This window comes from Triticum aestivum, chromosome 5A, assembly GCF_018294505.1.
Source record: "Triticum aestivum cultivar Chinese Spring chromosome 5A, IWGSC CS RefSeq v2.1, whole genome shotgun sequence".
Taxonomy (NCBI): Eukaryota; Viridiplantae; Streptophyta; class Magnoliopsida; order Poales; family Poaceae; genus Triticum; species Triticum aestivum.
Window position 1 is genome coordinate 378,389,835 of NC_057806.1, and position 15,718 is coordinate 378,405,552.

Below are 15,718 nucleotides of genomic sequence, written 5' to 3' on the forward strand. Positions count from 1 at the left end.
ATGAAATTAATGATACATAATTGCCCAGCACATGGTTTAAATTTGTGGATGATTATACAAATTTTTATGCCGGATTGAATTTTGCTTCTAGAAATCTTGTAGATTCGGCCGTGGGAGGCAGTTTTATGGAAATCACTTTAGGAGAAGCTACTAAACTCCTAGATAATATTATGGTTAATTATTCTCAATGGCACACTGAAAGATCTACTAATAAGAAAGTGCATGTGATAGGAGAAATTAATGTTTTGAGTGGAAAGACGGATGAACTTATGAAATTATTTGCTAATAAAAGTGTTTCTTCTGATCCTAATGATATGCATTTGTCTAGTTTGATTGAGAATAATAATGAATCTATGGATGTGAATTTTGTTGGTTGGAACAATTTTGGTAACAACGCGTATAGAGGAAACTTTAATCCTAGGCCTTATCCTAGTAATTCCTCTAATAATTATGGTAATCCCTACAACAATTCTTATGGAAATTTTAATAAGATGCCCTCTGATTTTGAATCTAATATTAAATAATTTATTACTTTGCAAAAGAATTGCAATGCTTTGATTGAAGAAAAATTGCTTAAGATTGATGAGTTGGCTAGGAACGTTGATAGAATTTCTCTTGATGTTGATTCTTAGGAACTTCGATCTATTCCACCTAAGCATGATATCAATGAGTCTCTCAAAGCCATGAGAATTTCCATTGATGAGTGCAAAGAAAGAACCGCTAGGATGCGTGCTAAGAAAGATTCGTTTATAAGAGTGTGTTATTCTAGTTTCCATGATAATAAACATGAAGATCTAAAAGTTATTGTTGTGTCCCCTATTAAATCTTTGTTTTGCAATATGAATCTTGATAATGTTGGGAATGAATATGATCCACCTTTACCTAGAAGGCGTTCCAAAAATTCGGCGTTTTTAGATCTTGATGCTAAATTTGATAAAGGTGGGATTGAAGAGATCAAAACTCCAGATGTTAATGAACCTACTATTTTGGATTTCAAGGAATTTAATTATGATAATTTCTCTTTTATAGATTGTATTTCTGTAACATCCCAAATTTTCAATTTGGAATGTTATAAATTAGATCATAAATGCATATCATATTTTATTTTGCATTTTGGTTGATCCTAGAAATTCTACGCAACTCAATGACCCACGGAGAGAGTTGGGGATTTCGCTATTTTCATATTTGAGTTTTCTCAAATTTTGAGGATAGGATCATTTGATTTTATTTATTTTATCATCAATTATTTCTATTACAAGAATATGAGAGAGGGAATAAAATGACTTTCCCAAAATAATGAAATATTGAGGATTTAATAATAAAATCAAATAAGATTTTATTTCGGAGTTTTTCGGTGTTTTATTTGGATTTAGGAAAAATGCGCGTTCTTCAAAATTGCATTTAGGTCCCAAATAAATGTTCACCTTGTGCGGCTTGATTTTAGAAGCCCGTGAAAATTTATTTCGGAATTTTTGGAGTCCGTTTAGTATTTCTTTTTATTTTTCTTCTGCGTGTAATATAAAAAAATGAACCGACCTACGGGCCGTGTCCTATCCGGACTCCGGCCCGACTCGCCCTTTATAAGCCGGGGGAGGCCCAGCCCTGGGGAAACCCTAGCCCCAGCCGCGCGACCCCGCCCGAGCCACCCGACCCCGCCGCCACCGCCGCCCCCGCCGCTGTGCCGCCTCGCCGCCGCCCCGCCACCGCCGCCGCCCCGTCAACCATTCTCAATGTTTAACAACTACCATGATAGTTAAATAAAAATTATTCCTTTGAAGTATGGAAAAATTGGCTTTACGCAAAACTATAACCATAGAGCTTTCCACCAGCCAAATATGCATATAGTATAGCTATTTCATTCCATTGCTCTCTATGTGTTACCTTGCCAGCATATTCCATGTGCTGACCCGTTTTCGGGCTGCAACGTTAATGTTGCGGACTTTTCAGACAACAATTAAGGAGTTTTTAGGTCGTGGTTCTATACTCAGTGATGCCGTTGGAGTTGATGGACTCACTTATCTTACAAGCCTTCCGGTGTTATCGTTATTAGATGGCCTTAAGCCATATTTATTGTAATAAGTTCTCTTTTGAGACACTCGATGTAATAAGTGTGTGATTTCTACTCTGCTATAAATCCTCTGAGTATTGTGTGGTGTCAGCATTACTGATCCAGGGATGACACCGGGGCACAGAGATCAGACTGTTTGAGGTCTGGTCGCTACAGAGATGGTATCAGAGCACACGCTGACTGTAGGACACGACCACTAAGCTAAAAGACCTAGATCACTATACATTCCCTTCTCTTATGACCTCTCATCTTTACTACTCATTTAGGATGGCGGATGCAAGGAACAAGTTCACGCAACCAGATGAAAATACACCCTTTGGACGTCACTTGAAGGAAGTCACTAGATACCTGACCATAGGAGTACCAAGCTTCACCGGAACCTACAACGCCACTTTACCTGAAGAAGAGTGCTGGACGATTCAAGTTCAAGTTCCAGGAAGGACGTTCATGCCAGCCACTGAGCCCATAGAGTTTTCTTTTGATGCACCAACTTGGAGTCTAGGAAAGAGCATGGCACCTCACATCGCCATGGGACGCATTGGAGAAGTCTACCGCAAGGATCTCAAGGATACTATCTACCAGATTTGTGGGCGCCGAGATGAACACTGGGAGATGATCAGCACCAGGAAGGATAGATCAATCGCAGCTTTTATCCAGGAGTTAAACCAGCACATTCGACGATAGGAGAACCAGATGTGCGCTGACATGATAGATCTAAAGAAGGCTAAGACAATAATCAAGGAACTGGAGGAAGAACTCAAGGCTACACATGAAGATTATGAAGAGGAAATTGAAGTATTGGTGGAGAAGAATGATGACCTGATCAAGAAGATTGGAATATTTATGGGAGGCCCTACGCCAATAGAGGAAGACGAAGAACCCAAGGAGATTAGCCTAGAAGACTACATCATCATTGACGGCACCGATTCAGATCCAAATAGTAGCAATGATGACTATGTTGATGAAGCCGGAGCAGATATCATGGAGTTTGCAACCGAAGAATATTTCTAGTAGACCACCTCATTAGTAGTAGTAGTCCACCATGTAAATACAGTAGTCCGAGCACTTTTGCGATAGATAGATCGATTGTATAACCTTGTTTGATTGAATGAAGTGAATTGTTTGCTTTTGCCTCATATGCATATGGGTAGTGTTTTCCTTTAGACCCCCTCTATTTTTACATCTCATCTTCTCTATAACCCTCAGATGCCTTCGAGACGTGACCCCGATTTGCCTTTCCACCGGAGCTCACCCAGTTGATCCAGCAGCAGAACACATTGATGCAGTTGCTAGTCCAGAATAAGAATCAGGGGAACAACAACAACAACCCACCACCACCACCACCACCACCACCTGTTGACCACTTAGCCCGTTTTCTTAGGCTGAATCCGCCGGTGTTTTCCAGTAGCACCGAGCCGATAGTAGCAGATGATTGGCTCCTCAAGACAGCTAGGGAGTTGACCACATCAGGATGCACAGATGCAGAGAAGGTGAAGTTTGCCGCACATCAGCTAGAAGGACCCGCAGCATCATGGTGGAAGAATTTCACAGCCACTTTCCCCGTCGACACGGTCACATGGGACCAGTTTCAGCAGGCTTTTCATACTGCACATGTTTCAGCAGGAGCTATGGCCATGAAGAAGCGTGAGTTTCGCAACTTGCGCCAAGGAGGACGGACAGTTGGCCAGTATGTGGAGGACTTTAGTAAGTTAGCACGTTATGCCCCAGATGACGTCGCTACGGATGCAGCGAAGCAAGAGAAGTTTCTGGAAGGACTGAATGATGAGTTGAGCATGCAGTTGATGGTAGCCACCTTCAACAACTACCAATAGTTGGTAGATCATGCTCTTATGATTGAAGGGAAGCAGCAGCAAATTGAGAATCGCAAGAGGAAGTATGGACAAGGAAAGTACAATTCAGGAGCTCAGCAGAAGCCATGTTTTACCCCTAGACCGGGAGGACATTTTCAGCATACCCATGGAGGAGGTAGCTCGCACAATCACAATGGCACCAAGAATGGAAATGGCAGTGGAGGAAGCAACGGCCAGAATCGTACCAACCCCTCAACCCTAGCCGAGAAGGACCTGAGCCAAGTCACTTGCTTTACGTGTCAGAAGACCGGACATTATGCCAATGAATGTCCTGTAGGCCAAAATGGCACTGGAAGTTCTGGGAAGAAGCCGAACCCTTTCAACAGGGGACAGGTGAACCATGTTAGCGTGGAGGAGGTTGAAGCTCAGCCCGATGCAGTAATAGGTAAGTTTTTGGTTAAGTCATTTACTGCACTCGTTCTTTTTGATACTGGTGCATCGCATTCATACATCTCAAGGGGATTTGTGGATAAGTATAACCTATCAACCCAAGCCCTTAGGTCACCCATGTTAGTAACCTCTCCTGGAGCAGAGTATGTGGCTAGTCTATGGTGTGATCGGTTACCATTAAGGATTGGTAACTATGTTTTTCCCTCAGACCTAATAGTATTGGAATCTCAAGGATTGGATGTGATATTAGGCATGGATTGGTTATCAAAGTATGAAGGGAATATTGAATGTGCTAGTAAGTCAATTTTGCTTACCACACCAGAAGGGAGAAGGATCAAGTATGTATTCCGACATGTGCCAAAGAGGACTCAAGTAAATTGCCTAACATGAGTTGTGCAGAGGAAGTACCAGCGGTAAGGGATTTCCCTGAAGTATTTCCAGAAGAGTTGCCAGGCATGCCACCAGATAGAGATATTGAGTTTTTGATTGAGCTATTGCCAGGCATAGGGCCAATATCAAAGAGACCATATAGGATGCCACCAAAAGATTTGGTGGAAATTAAGAAGCGGATTAAGGAGTTACTGGACAAGGGATATATTCGCCCAAGTTCTTCACCTTGGGGATCGCCAGTACTTCTGGTAGAAAAGAAAGATGGATCGTTAAGGATGGTTGTTGATTATCGAGGATTGAATGAAGTAACGATCAAGAACAAGTACCCACTACCAATGATCAATGATCTGTTTGATCGATTGCAAGGAGCTAAGGTATTTTCCAAGATCAATCTGCGATCAGGGTACCACCAGTTGAAGATTCGAGAACAGGATATTCCAAAGACAGCTTTTACCACCAGATATGGGCTATACGAGTATACCGTTATGTCATTTGGTCTGACTAACGCACCTGCCTATTTTATGAACATGATGAACAAAGTGTTTATGGAGTTCTTGGATAAGTTCGTCGTAGTGTTCATTGATGATATCCTGGTTTATTTGAAGAATGAAGAGGAACACAAGGAGCATTTGCGTTTGGTACTTGGAAAGCTCAGAGAACATCAATTATATGCCAAGTTCAGCAAATGTGAGTTTTGGTTGAAGGAAGTAGGATTCCTCGGACATGTTATATCTGGAGAAGGTATAGCAGTTGATCCCACTAAAGTTGATACCATGACCAGGTGGGAAGCCCCAACAACAGTTGGAGAGATCCGGAGTTTTCTTGGACTCGCAGGATAATACCGGAGATTTATTGAGAATTTCTCAAAGATTGCGAAGCCCACGACAGAGTTGTTAAAGAAAGATACCAAGTTCATATGGACAGAGGAATGTGAGGCTAGTTTCCAGGAGTTGAAGAAACGTTTGGTTACCTCACCAGTGTTGATTTTGCCAGAACAGACCAAAGATTATGAGGTGTATTGCGACGCTTCACGTCGAGGACTTGGAGCAGTGCTTATGCAGGAAGGAAGAGTTGTTTCATATGCCTCAAGACATCTGAAACCTCATGAGTTGAATTATGCCACGCATGATTTGGAATTAGAAGTCGTAGTGCATGCATTAAAAACATGGAGACATTTCCTCATTGGAAATCATTGTGAGGTGTACACGGACCATAAGAGTTTGAAGTACATTTTCACCCAGAAGGAGTTGAATCTCAGACAAAGGAGATGGTTGGAGCTCATCAAGGATTATGATATGAAATTGCATTATCACCCTGGAAAGGCTAATGTAGTAGCTGACGCATTAAGCCGTAAGAGGCATGTCAATACGTTAATGACGGGAGAAATACCCAAGGAGTTTGCAGAAAAACTTCGCGAACTATGTTTGGAAATAGTTCCGAGAGGCTATGTAGCAGCATTGGAGATTCAGTCAACTTTGATGGATAGAATAAGAAAAGCTCAGAAGACTGACAAAGAGATTGCCGCCATAAAGGAGAAACTGAGCCAAGGAAAAGCTAAAGGATTTCGTGAGGATGAGCACGACACCCTATGGTTTGAAGACCGCGTTTACGTGCCCAATGACCCGGAGATCAGGAAGTTGATTTTGTAAGAGGCACATGATTCACCATATTCGATTCACCCAGGAAATACCAAGATGTATTTGGATTTGAAGGATATTTTCTGGTGGACCGGAATGAAGAAGGATGTTGCAGAGTATGTAGCAGTTTGTGATGTATGCCAGAGAGTAAAGGCAGAGCATCAGAAGCCAGCAGGATTGTTACAACCATTGCCGATACCCGAATGGAAGTGGGATAAGCTAGGCATGGATTTTATCACGGGATTGCCCGGGACTCGTTCAGGCTATGACTCAATTTGGGTTGTAGTCGATCGATTGACGAAAGTAGCTCATTTCATCCCAGTAAAGACCACTTACACCAGTGCTAAGTTGGCAAAGATATACATGACCAGGATCGTATGTCTGCATGGAGTTCCAAGGAGTATCGTATCAGATTGAGGAACCCAGTTTACCTCAAAGTTCTGGAAGCAGTTGCATGAAACTTTGGGTATCAGGCTAGAATTCAGTACAGCTTTTCATCCATAGACAGATGGACAGACCGAGAGAGTAAATCAGATTTTGGAGGATATGCTGAGAGCTTGTGCGCTAGATTATGGATCTAGTTGGGACGATAATTTGCGATATGCAGAGTTCTCTTACAACAACAGTTACTAAACCAGTTTAAAGATGGACCCTTTCGAAGCCTTGTACGGAAGGAGGCGCAGGACACCGTTGTCATGGGACGAAGTTGGAGACCGCCAGTTGTTTGGTCCTGACTTGATTAAAGAGTCTGAACAGAAGGTGAAGTTGATTCGCGATATGCTCAAGGTAGCCCAGTCCAAGACAGAAAAGTTATGCAGATTCTAAACGCAAGGAGACCATTTAAGAAGTCGGAGATAGAGCTTATCTTCGAGTATCTCCACTTCGGGGAACAAAGCGTTTTGGAGTTAAAGGGAAGTTAGCGCCACGATTTGTAGGACCATATCAAGTTTTGGAGCGTATGGGAGAAGTGGCCTACAAGTTGGAATTGCCCGAAGGATTGTCAGGAGTTCATGATGTGTTCCACGTTTCTCAGTTAAAGAAATGCCACGCGGAGATGGCTGACATACCGTTGAGAGATACAGTGCCTTTGGAAACTATTCAGTTGGATAACGATTTGACGTACAAAGGAGAGACCAATTAAGATTCTCGAGTTTGCCAGCCGAGTCACTCGCAGCAAAGTTATCAAGTTTTGCAAAGTTCAGTGGAGCCACCACACAGAGGATGAAGCCACCTAGGAGCGAGAGGAAGATTTGCTCAAGGACCACCCTCACCTATTTTCTAGCCAACCCGAATCTCGAGGGCGAGATTCATCTTAAGGGGGTAGGTTTATAACATCCCAAATTTTCAATTTGGAATGTTATACATTAGATCATAAATGCATATCATATTTTATTTTGCATTTTGGTTGATCCTAGAAATTCTACGCAACTCAAGGACCCACGGAGAGAGTTGGGGATTTCGCTATTTTCATATTTGAGTTTTCTCAAATTTTGAGAATAGGATCATTTGATTTTATTTATTTTATCATCAATTATTTCTATTACAAGAATATGAGAGAGGGAATAAAATGACTTTCCCAAAATAAAGAAATATTGAGGATTTAATAATAAAATCAAATAAGATTTTATTTCGGAGTTTTTCAATGTTTTATTTGGATTTAGGAAAAATGCGCGTTTTCCAAAATTGCATTTAGGTTCCAAATAAATGTTGACCTTGTGAGGCTTGATTTTAGAAGCCCGTGAAAATTTATTTCGGAATTTTTGGAGTCCGTTTAGTATTTCTTTTTATTTTTCTTCTGCGCGTAATATAAAAAAACGAACCGACCTACGGGCCGTGTCCTATCCGGACTCCGGCCCGACTCGCCCTTTATAAGCCGGGGGAGGCCCAGCCCCGGGGAAACCCTAGCCCCAGCCGCCCGACCCCACCCCAGCCGCCCGACCCCGCCGCCGCCGCGCCGCCGCACGCTCGCCGAGGTTCGCCGCCGCCTCGAAATTCGTGCCCGGTTTTTTTAATTTTTTTTCGAAAAACCGTTTGGTTTTTCCGTCGGTTTTTTTAGTTTCGGTCTTTTTAAATAGATCGGTTTTTCCGGTTTATTTAATTAGCGAGCGTTCGTCCGTTCGTTCGTTCTAACGAACGTTTGTCGTTTTTCTTTTTCTCGGATTTAATCCGCGATTTTTTTGATCGCGATTCCTGATCCGATTTTCGTTTTAGTATAACTTTTCGCTCGTTTATCGGAATCAGGCAATTCAAGCGCCTGGAGTTTCATCTCGAAACCCTCTATCCGTTTAACCAACTTAAACAAGATTTTGCTACTGTAAAATTTTCCCTAGATCCAAATTAGTAGAATGAAGTTGTTTTCTTTCGTCGTTTGACTTTCGGTGCTTCGTTCGATTTGATTCTTTTTGCCAACCGGAGTTCTTATGTTGAACCTTCTGGTTAGATCTCTTATTTGCGTTTTACCCGTGCATTAGATGAGTACTTATTGTATGCTTGTTTGTTTGTCTGCAATAGAATACCCGGAGTGCGCCGCTTGTTACTTTGAATCGCTAGGTTTCCCGGATCATCAGCAAGGCAAGTAACACTTTGATCATACCTTTCCTACTACCCAGTTTTATTGCATTAGATCAATCCTCACACATTGCATGATTAGGATCTAATTAAATTGTGGGATGGGAAGTAGTTGAGGTAGTACCTATTACCTTTTTATTATCAAACCTTTGGGAGTTACTTCTACGTTTGCTTATTATGCCATGCTATGCTAGTAGACGTGGATTGGGTGAGTGATATCCATGAAAGATGTGAGTTTGTTAATTAATGGTTTATCTAAGGTGGCAACTTAAACACACATCTGGGTGGATTGAGGCACCTGGGTATTCCAGGACTTGTCTGTTTTCTTTTGGACCGCCACCCAGGCTCAAAGGGATCATGAGACTATTCATACTAGAAACTTCCGTGTGCAGCCACAAGCTATTATGGGCTCTAGCATAGTTGACTAAGTCGTGCGAACTCTTACAGTGGTAGACTAGCAGATGTTGGGGATGTAGGTGGTACGGTCTACCCGATCGTAAGGTGCTAGCGCTTCTGAAAGACTATGTCTCGGTCATCCGTCTTCTCAAACACCATGTAGTGCGAGAAACCAAACGGAGGCGATCGAGTCTTGTGGGGAAAAGTGCGCAAACCTCTACAGAGTGTAATAAACTAATCATGGTTAGCCATGTCCCCGATTATGGACATCTTGAGTATCTAGTACCTGGATTTTCATGTGAATCTCAACATGTTACTCTAAATTAATTTTGTTGGGTTATGTTTAATGATGATGCTTAAATGGGATTGAGAATGCTGTCAACCATTCTCAATGTTTAACAACTACCATGATAGTTAAATAAAAATTATTCCTTTGAAGTAGGGAAAAATTGGCTTTACGCAAAACTGTAACCATAGAGCTTTCCACCAGCCAAATATGCATATAGTATAGCTATTTCATTCCATTGCTCTCTATGTGTTACCTTGCCAGCATATTCCATGTGCTGACCCGTTTTCGGGCTGCAATGTTAATGTTGCAGACTTTTCATACGATGATTAAGGAGTTTTTAAGTTGTGGTTCTATACTCAGTGATGCCGTTGGAGTTGATGGATTCACTTATCTTCCAAGCCTTCCGTTGTTATTGTTATTAGATGGCCTTAAGCCATATTTATTGTAATAAGTTCTCTTTTGAGACACTCGATGTAATAAGTGTGTGATTGCTACTCTACTATAAATCCTCCGAGTACTATGTGGTGTCAACATTACTGATCCAGGGATGACACCGGAGCACAGAGATCAGACTGTTTGAGATCTGGTCGCTACAATTTCCTTGTTGCAATTCGTGTTAAATTCTCCTCATGCTTATAGTCAAAATAAAGCTTTTACCAAACATATCGTTGCTTCTTTGATGCAATCTTATGAAGAAAAACTTGAGTTGGAAGTTTCTATCCCTAGAAAACTTTATGATGAGTGGGAACCAACTTTTAGAATTAGAATTAAAGATTATGAATGCTATGCTTTGTGTGATTTGGGTGCTAGTGTTTCCACGATTCCAAAAACTTTGTGTGATTCGTTAGGTTTCCGTGATTTTGATGATTGCTCTCTAAACTTGCACCTTGCAGATTCCACTATTAATAAACCCATGGGAAGAATTAACGATGTTCTTATTGTTGCAAATAGGAATTATGTGCCCGTAGATTTTTTATTTATTTACATATATTGCAATTCTTCATGTCCTATTATTCTTGGTAGACCTTTCCTTAAAACGTTTGGTGCAATTATTGATATGAAGGAAGGAAATATTAGATTCCAATTTCCATTAAGTAAAGGCATGGAACACTTTCCTAGAAAGAAAATTAAATTAACTTATGAATCTATTATGAGAGCCACTTATGGATTGCCTACCAAAGATGGCAATACCTAGATCTATCCTTGCTTTTTATGCCTAGCTAGGGGCGTTAAACGGTAGCGCTTGTTGGGAGGCCACCCAATTTTATTTTTATTCCTTGATTTTTGCTCCTGTTTAGTAATAAATAATTTATATAGCCTCTTTTTTGGTTGTATTTTTTTGTGTTTAATTAGTGTTTGTGCCAAGTAGAACCGTTGGGAAGACTTGGGGAAAGTCTTGTTAATCTTGCTGTAAAAAACAGAAACTTTAGCGCTCACGAGAACTGCTGCCATTTTTATTTAGAAAGTGCTATTTAGTTAATTATTTTTGAATATGATTAATAGATAAATTACTCACGTCCAGAAATTTATTTTAGAATTTTTGGGGTTAGACATCTTGCGCTAGCTACAGATTACTACAGACAGTTCTGTTTTTGACAGATTCTGTTTTTCGTGTGTTGTTTTCTTATTTTGATGAATCTATGGCTAGTAAAATAGTTTATAAACCATAGAGAAGTTGGAATACAGTAGGTTTAACACCAATATAAATAAAGAATGAGTTCGTTACAGTACCTTGAAGTTGTCTTTTGTTTTCTTTCGCTAACAGAGCTCACGAGATTTTCTACTTTAAGTTTTGTGTTGGGAAGTTTTCAAGTTTTGGGTAAAGATTTGATGGATTATGGAACAAGGAGTGACAAGAGCCTAAGCTTGGGGACGCCCATGGAACCCCCAATATAATCTAAGGACACCAAAAAGCCAAATCTTGGGGATGCCTCGGAAGGCATCCCCTCTTTCGTCTACTTCTATCGGTAACTTTACTTGGAGCTATATTTTTATTCACCACATGATATGTGTTTTGCTTGGAGCGTATTGTATGATTTGAGTATTTATTTCTTAGTTTACCACAATCATCTTTGCTGTACACACCTTTTGAGAGAGACACACGTGATTCGGAAATTATTAGAATACTCTATGTGCTTCACTTATATCTTTTGAGTTATATAGTTTTGCTCTAGTACTTCACTTATATCTTTTTAGAGCACGGTGGTGGATTTGTTTTCTAGGAACTATTGATCTCCCATGCTTCACTTAGATTATTTTGAGAGTCTTAAATAGCATGGTAATTTGCGTAAATAATCCTAATATGCTAGGTATACAAGATTAATAATAAAATTCTCTTATGGGTGTGTTGAATACTATGAGAAGTTTGATACTTGATAATTGTTTTGAGATATGGAGATGGTGATATTAGAGTCATGCTAGTTGAGTAGTTGTGAATTTGAGAAATACTTGTGTTAAAGTTTGTGATTCTCGTAGCATGCACGTATGGTGAACCGTTATGTGATGATGTCGGAGCATGATTTATTTATTGATTGTCTTCCTTATGAGTGGCGGTCGGGGACGAGCGATGGTCTTTTCCTACCAATCTATCCCCCTAGGAGCATGCGCGTAATACTTTGCTTTGATAACTTGTAGATTTTTGCAATAAGTATATGAGTTCTTTATGACTAATTTTGAGTCCATGGATCATACGCACTCTCACCCTTCCACCATTGCTAGCCTCTCTAATACCGCACACCTTTCGCCGGTATCATACACCCACCATATACCTTCCTCAAAACGGCCACCATACCTACCTATCATGGCATTTCCATAGCCATTCCGAGATATATTGCCATGAACTTTCCACCGTTTCGTTTACTATGACACGCTCCATCATTGTCATATTGCTTTGCATGATCATGTAGTTGACATCGTATTTGTGGCAAAGCCACTATTCATAATTCTTTCATACATGTCACTCTTGATTCATTACATATCCCGGTATACCGTTGGAGGCATTCATATAGGGTCCTATCTTGTTCTAAGTATCGAGTTGTAATTCTTGAGTTGTAAGAAAATAAAAGTGTGATGATCATCATTATTAGAGCATTGTCCCAGTGAGGAAAGGATGATGGAGACTATGATTCCCCCACAAGTCGGGATGAGACTCCGGACGAAAAAAAGAGGCCATAAAAAGAGAAAAGGCCCAAATAAAAAAAGAGAGAAAAAGAGAGAAGGGACAATGCTACTATCCTTCTACCACACTTGTGCTTCAAAGTAGCACCATGATCTTCATAATAGAGAGTCTCCTATGTTATCACTTTCATACACTAGTGCGAATTTTTCATTATAGAACTTGGCTTGCATATTCCAATGATGGGCTTCCTTAAGATGCCCTAGGTCTTCGTGGGCAAGCAAGTTGGATGCACACCCACTTAGTTTCTTTTTGAGCTTTCATATACTTATAGCTCTAGTGCATCCGTTGCATGGCAATCCCTACTCACTCACATTGATATCTATTAATGGGCATCTCCATAGCCCGTTGATATGCCTAGTTGATGTGAGCCTATCTTCTCCCTTTTTGTCTTCTCCACAACCACCATTCTATTCCACCTAAAGTTCTATGTCCATGGCTCACTCTCATGTATTGCGTAAAGATTGAAAAAGTTTTGAGAATGTCAAAAGTATGAAACAATTGCTTGGCTTGTCATCGGGGTTGTGCATGATTTAAATACTTTGTGTGATGAAGATAGAGCATAGCCAGACTATACGATTTTGTAGGGATAACTTTCTTTGGCCATGTTATTTTGAGAAGACATAATTGCTTAGTGTAAGTGCATCTAGTGCCACCCCTAGTTGGTTTTGGAGTATTGACGACAAACTTAGTTGAGGGACTAATGTGTTTGTGAGAATTGCAGGATAACACAGGTAGAAGTCCCTCATTGATTCGGTTTTACTACCAGAGATGACCCCTAAAACTTTATGAAGACATTGAAGTCAAAGGTGGTATATGAAGATATTCACATTGAAGACTATGATAAGAGAAGACACGATATGAAGCCTATGGAGCTCGAAGACTTAGATCTTTCGTAGTTCTTTTTCTTTTGTGTTGAGTCGTAGGAACCACCGTACTGTTAAATGGGGTCCAAGAGAACCAGTCAGAATGACTGAAGTGATGCCTAAACCAAAAACCTATGTCTTCGAGTGAAGACTATGAGAGTGAATCTTGTCCAGATTCGGACAAGTCAGCTTTGCTTGTAGCCCAAGTAAAGTTGCCGTGTGAGTTTGAAATCTGACCGTTGGGACACGTGTCAGTTCCTTAGTGACCGAGGGTCATTTCGGACAAATCAGGTCGGGTTGCCAAGTGGCTATAAATAGCCCACCCCCTACAACCATAAACGGTTGGCTGCTCAGATTGAAAGTACGGCTTTTGTCGTTTGAGAGCAACCCACCTCAAAGCCTTTGAGAGAGAATTCCCTGCGAGGATAAAGCCCTAACCACCAGAGCCAGAGAGAATTGGGCATCACTTAAGTCTTCTTGTCTGTGTGATCTGAAGACTTATTACACTTGAGGACTGTGCATCCTCCAGCCGGTTAGGCGTCGCATTCTGAGCATCCAAGAGACATTGTGGATTGCCGGTGAACGAAGTCTGTGAAGGTTTGGGAGTCTACCTTGAAGACTTACCAGAGTGATTGGGCGAGGTCTATGTGACCTTAGCTCAAGGAGAATACGGTGAGGACTGGGTGTCCTGAGCTGCGTGTTCAGGACTGGGTGTCCGGGACTGTGTGTCCTAAGGTTTAAATACCTAGCCGCTCCAACCAGACGTACAGTTATCATAGCAACTGGAACTGGTCCAACAAATCATTGTCTTCAACGAGTCACTGGTTTCATCTTCACTTCACTTTACTTACTGTTACTCATTGTGAAGTCATTGTATGTTTGCACTATCATTTGTCTTCACTGAGTGACTGCGTGTTCTGTTTGGCTTCACAATATCTTCCTACCTGATCCTTACTACCTAGCTACTATTAGTCTTTGTGCCTTCACTTCATTGAATACTTGACTATGGTTTGCCTAGTGTAGTCTACCTTCCGCTGCATGGTAATAGGTTTAATTTTATCATTTGTCTTCAAAACTCCCATGTTCTGAAGACTTCCATAAAAATCGCCTATTCACCCCCCCTCTAGTCGATATAACGCACTTTCAATTTGTATCAGAGCAAGGTGCTCCCTTGTTCTGTGTGATTCGGTTTAACTACCTGGAGTTTTAGCTATGTCGACTACAGGGATAATTAAAGTCTCCGGTGCGTGCCCCGTCTTTGATGGAACTGAATATCCCTACTGGAAGAATAAGATGCGCATGCATCTTGAAGCCATTGACGTCGACCTATGGTATGTCGTCGAGAATGGCGTTCCCAAGGCTGGAGAAGGTGTCACTGCTGTTGATGTCAAGAAATTCGTTCAACTGGACTCTACTGCCAAGAACATCATCTGTGGTCATCTGACCAAAGGACAGTATGGCCGTGTGAGTGCTTTGAAGACATCCAAGCTGGTCTGGGACTGGCTCTCCAAGGTCAATGAAGGCATCTCAACCCAGAGAGATCAAAGAATCAGTGTCCTTCGCAACCTCTTCAACTGCTTCAAGCAAAATGACAATGAGAATGTCCAGCACACATTTGACCGACTCACTGACATCACAAATGAGCTTCAAGCCCTCGGCGCCACTGAGATTACCAAACACGAAGTCGTCAAGACGCTGCTGAGATCACTTGATAGTTCGTTTGACATCCTGGCCCTGATGATTCAAGAACGTCCTAATTTCAAGACACTCGATCCGTCTGACATACTTGAGAGGCTCAACACACATGAGTTTCAGCTTTCGGAGAAAAGAGATATCTACGGTCCAAACTATGGGCGAACTCGTGCCTTGAAGGCAAAAGTTGTCTCCTCGTCTGAAGAAGAATCTGACAGCAGTTCTGATGATCCTGAAGACATTGGAAGGGAACTTGCTATGCTTGTCAAGAAGTTCCAAAAATTCACCAAGAAGAAAGGCTTCAGAAAGTCTTCCCGACCAAGTTCAAGGAATGATGAAGCTCCTGCTCATGACTACAAGAAGAAAACATGTCACA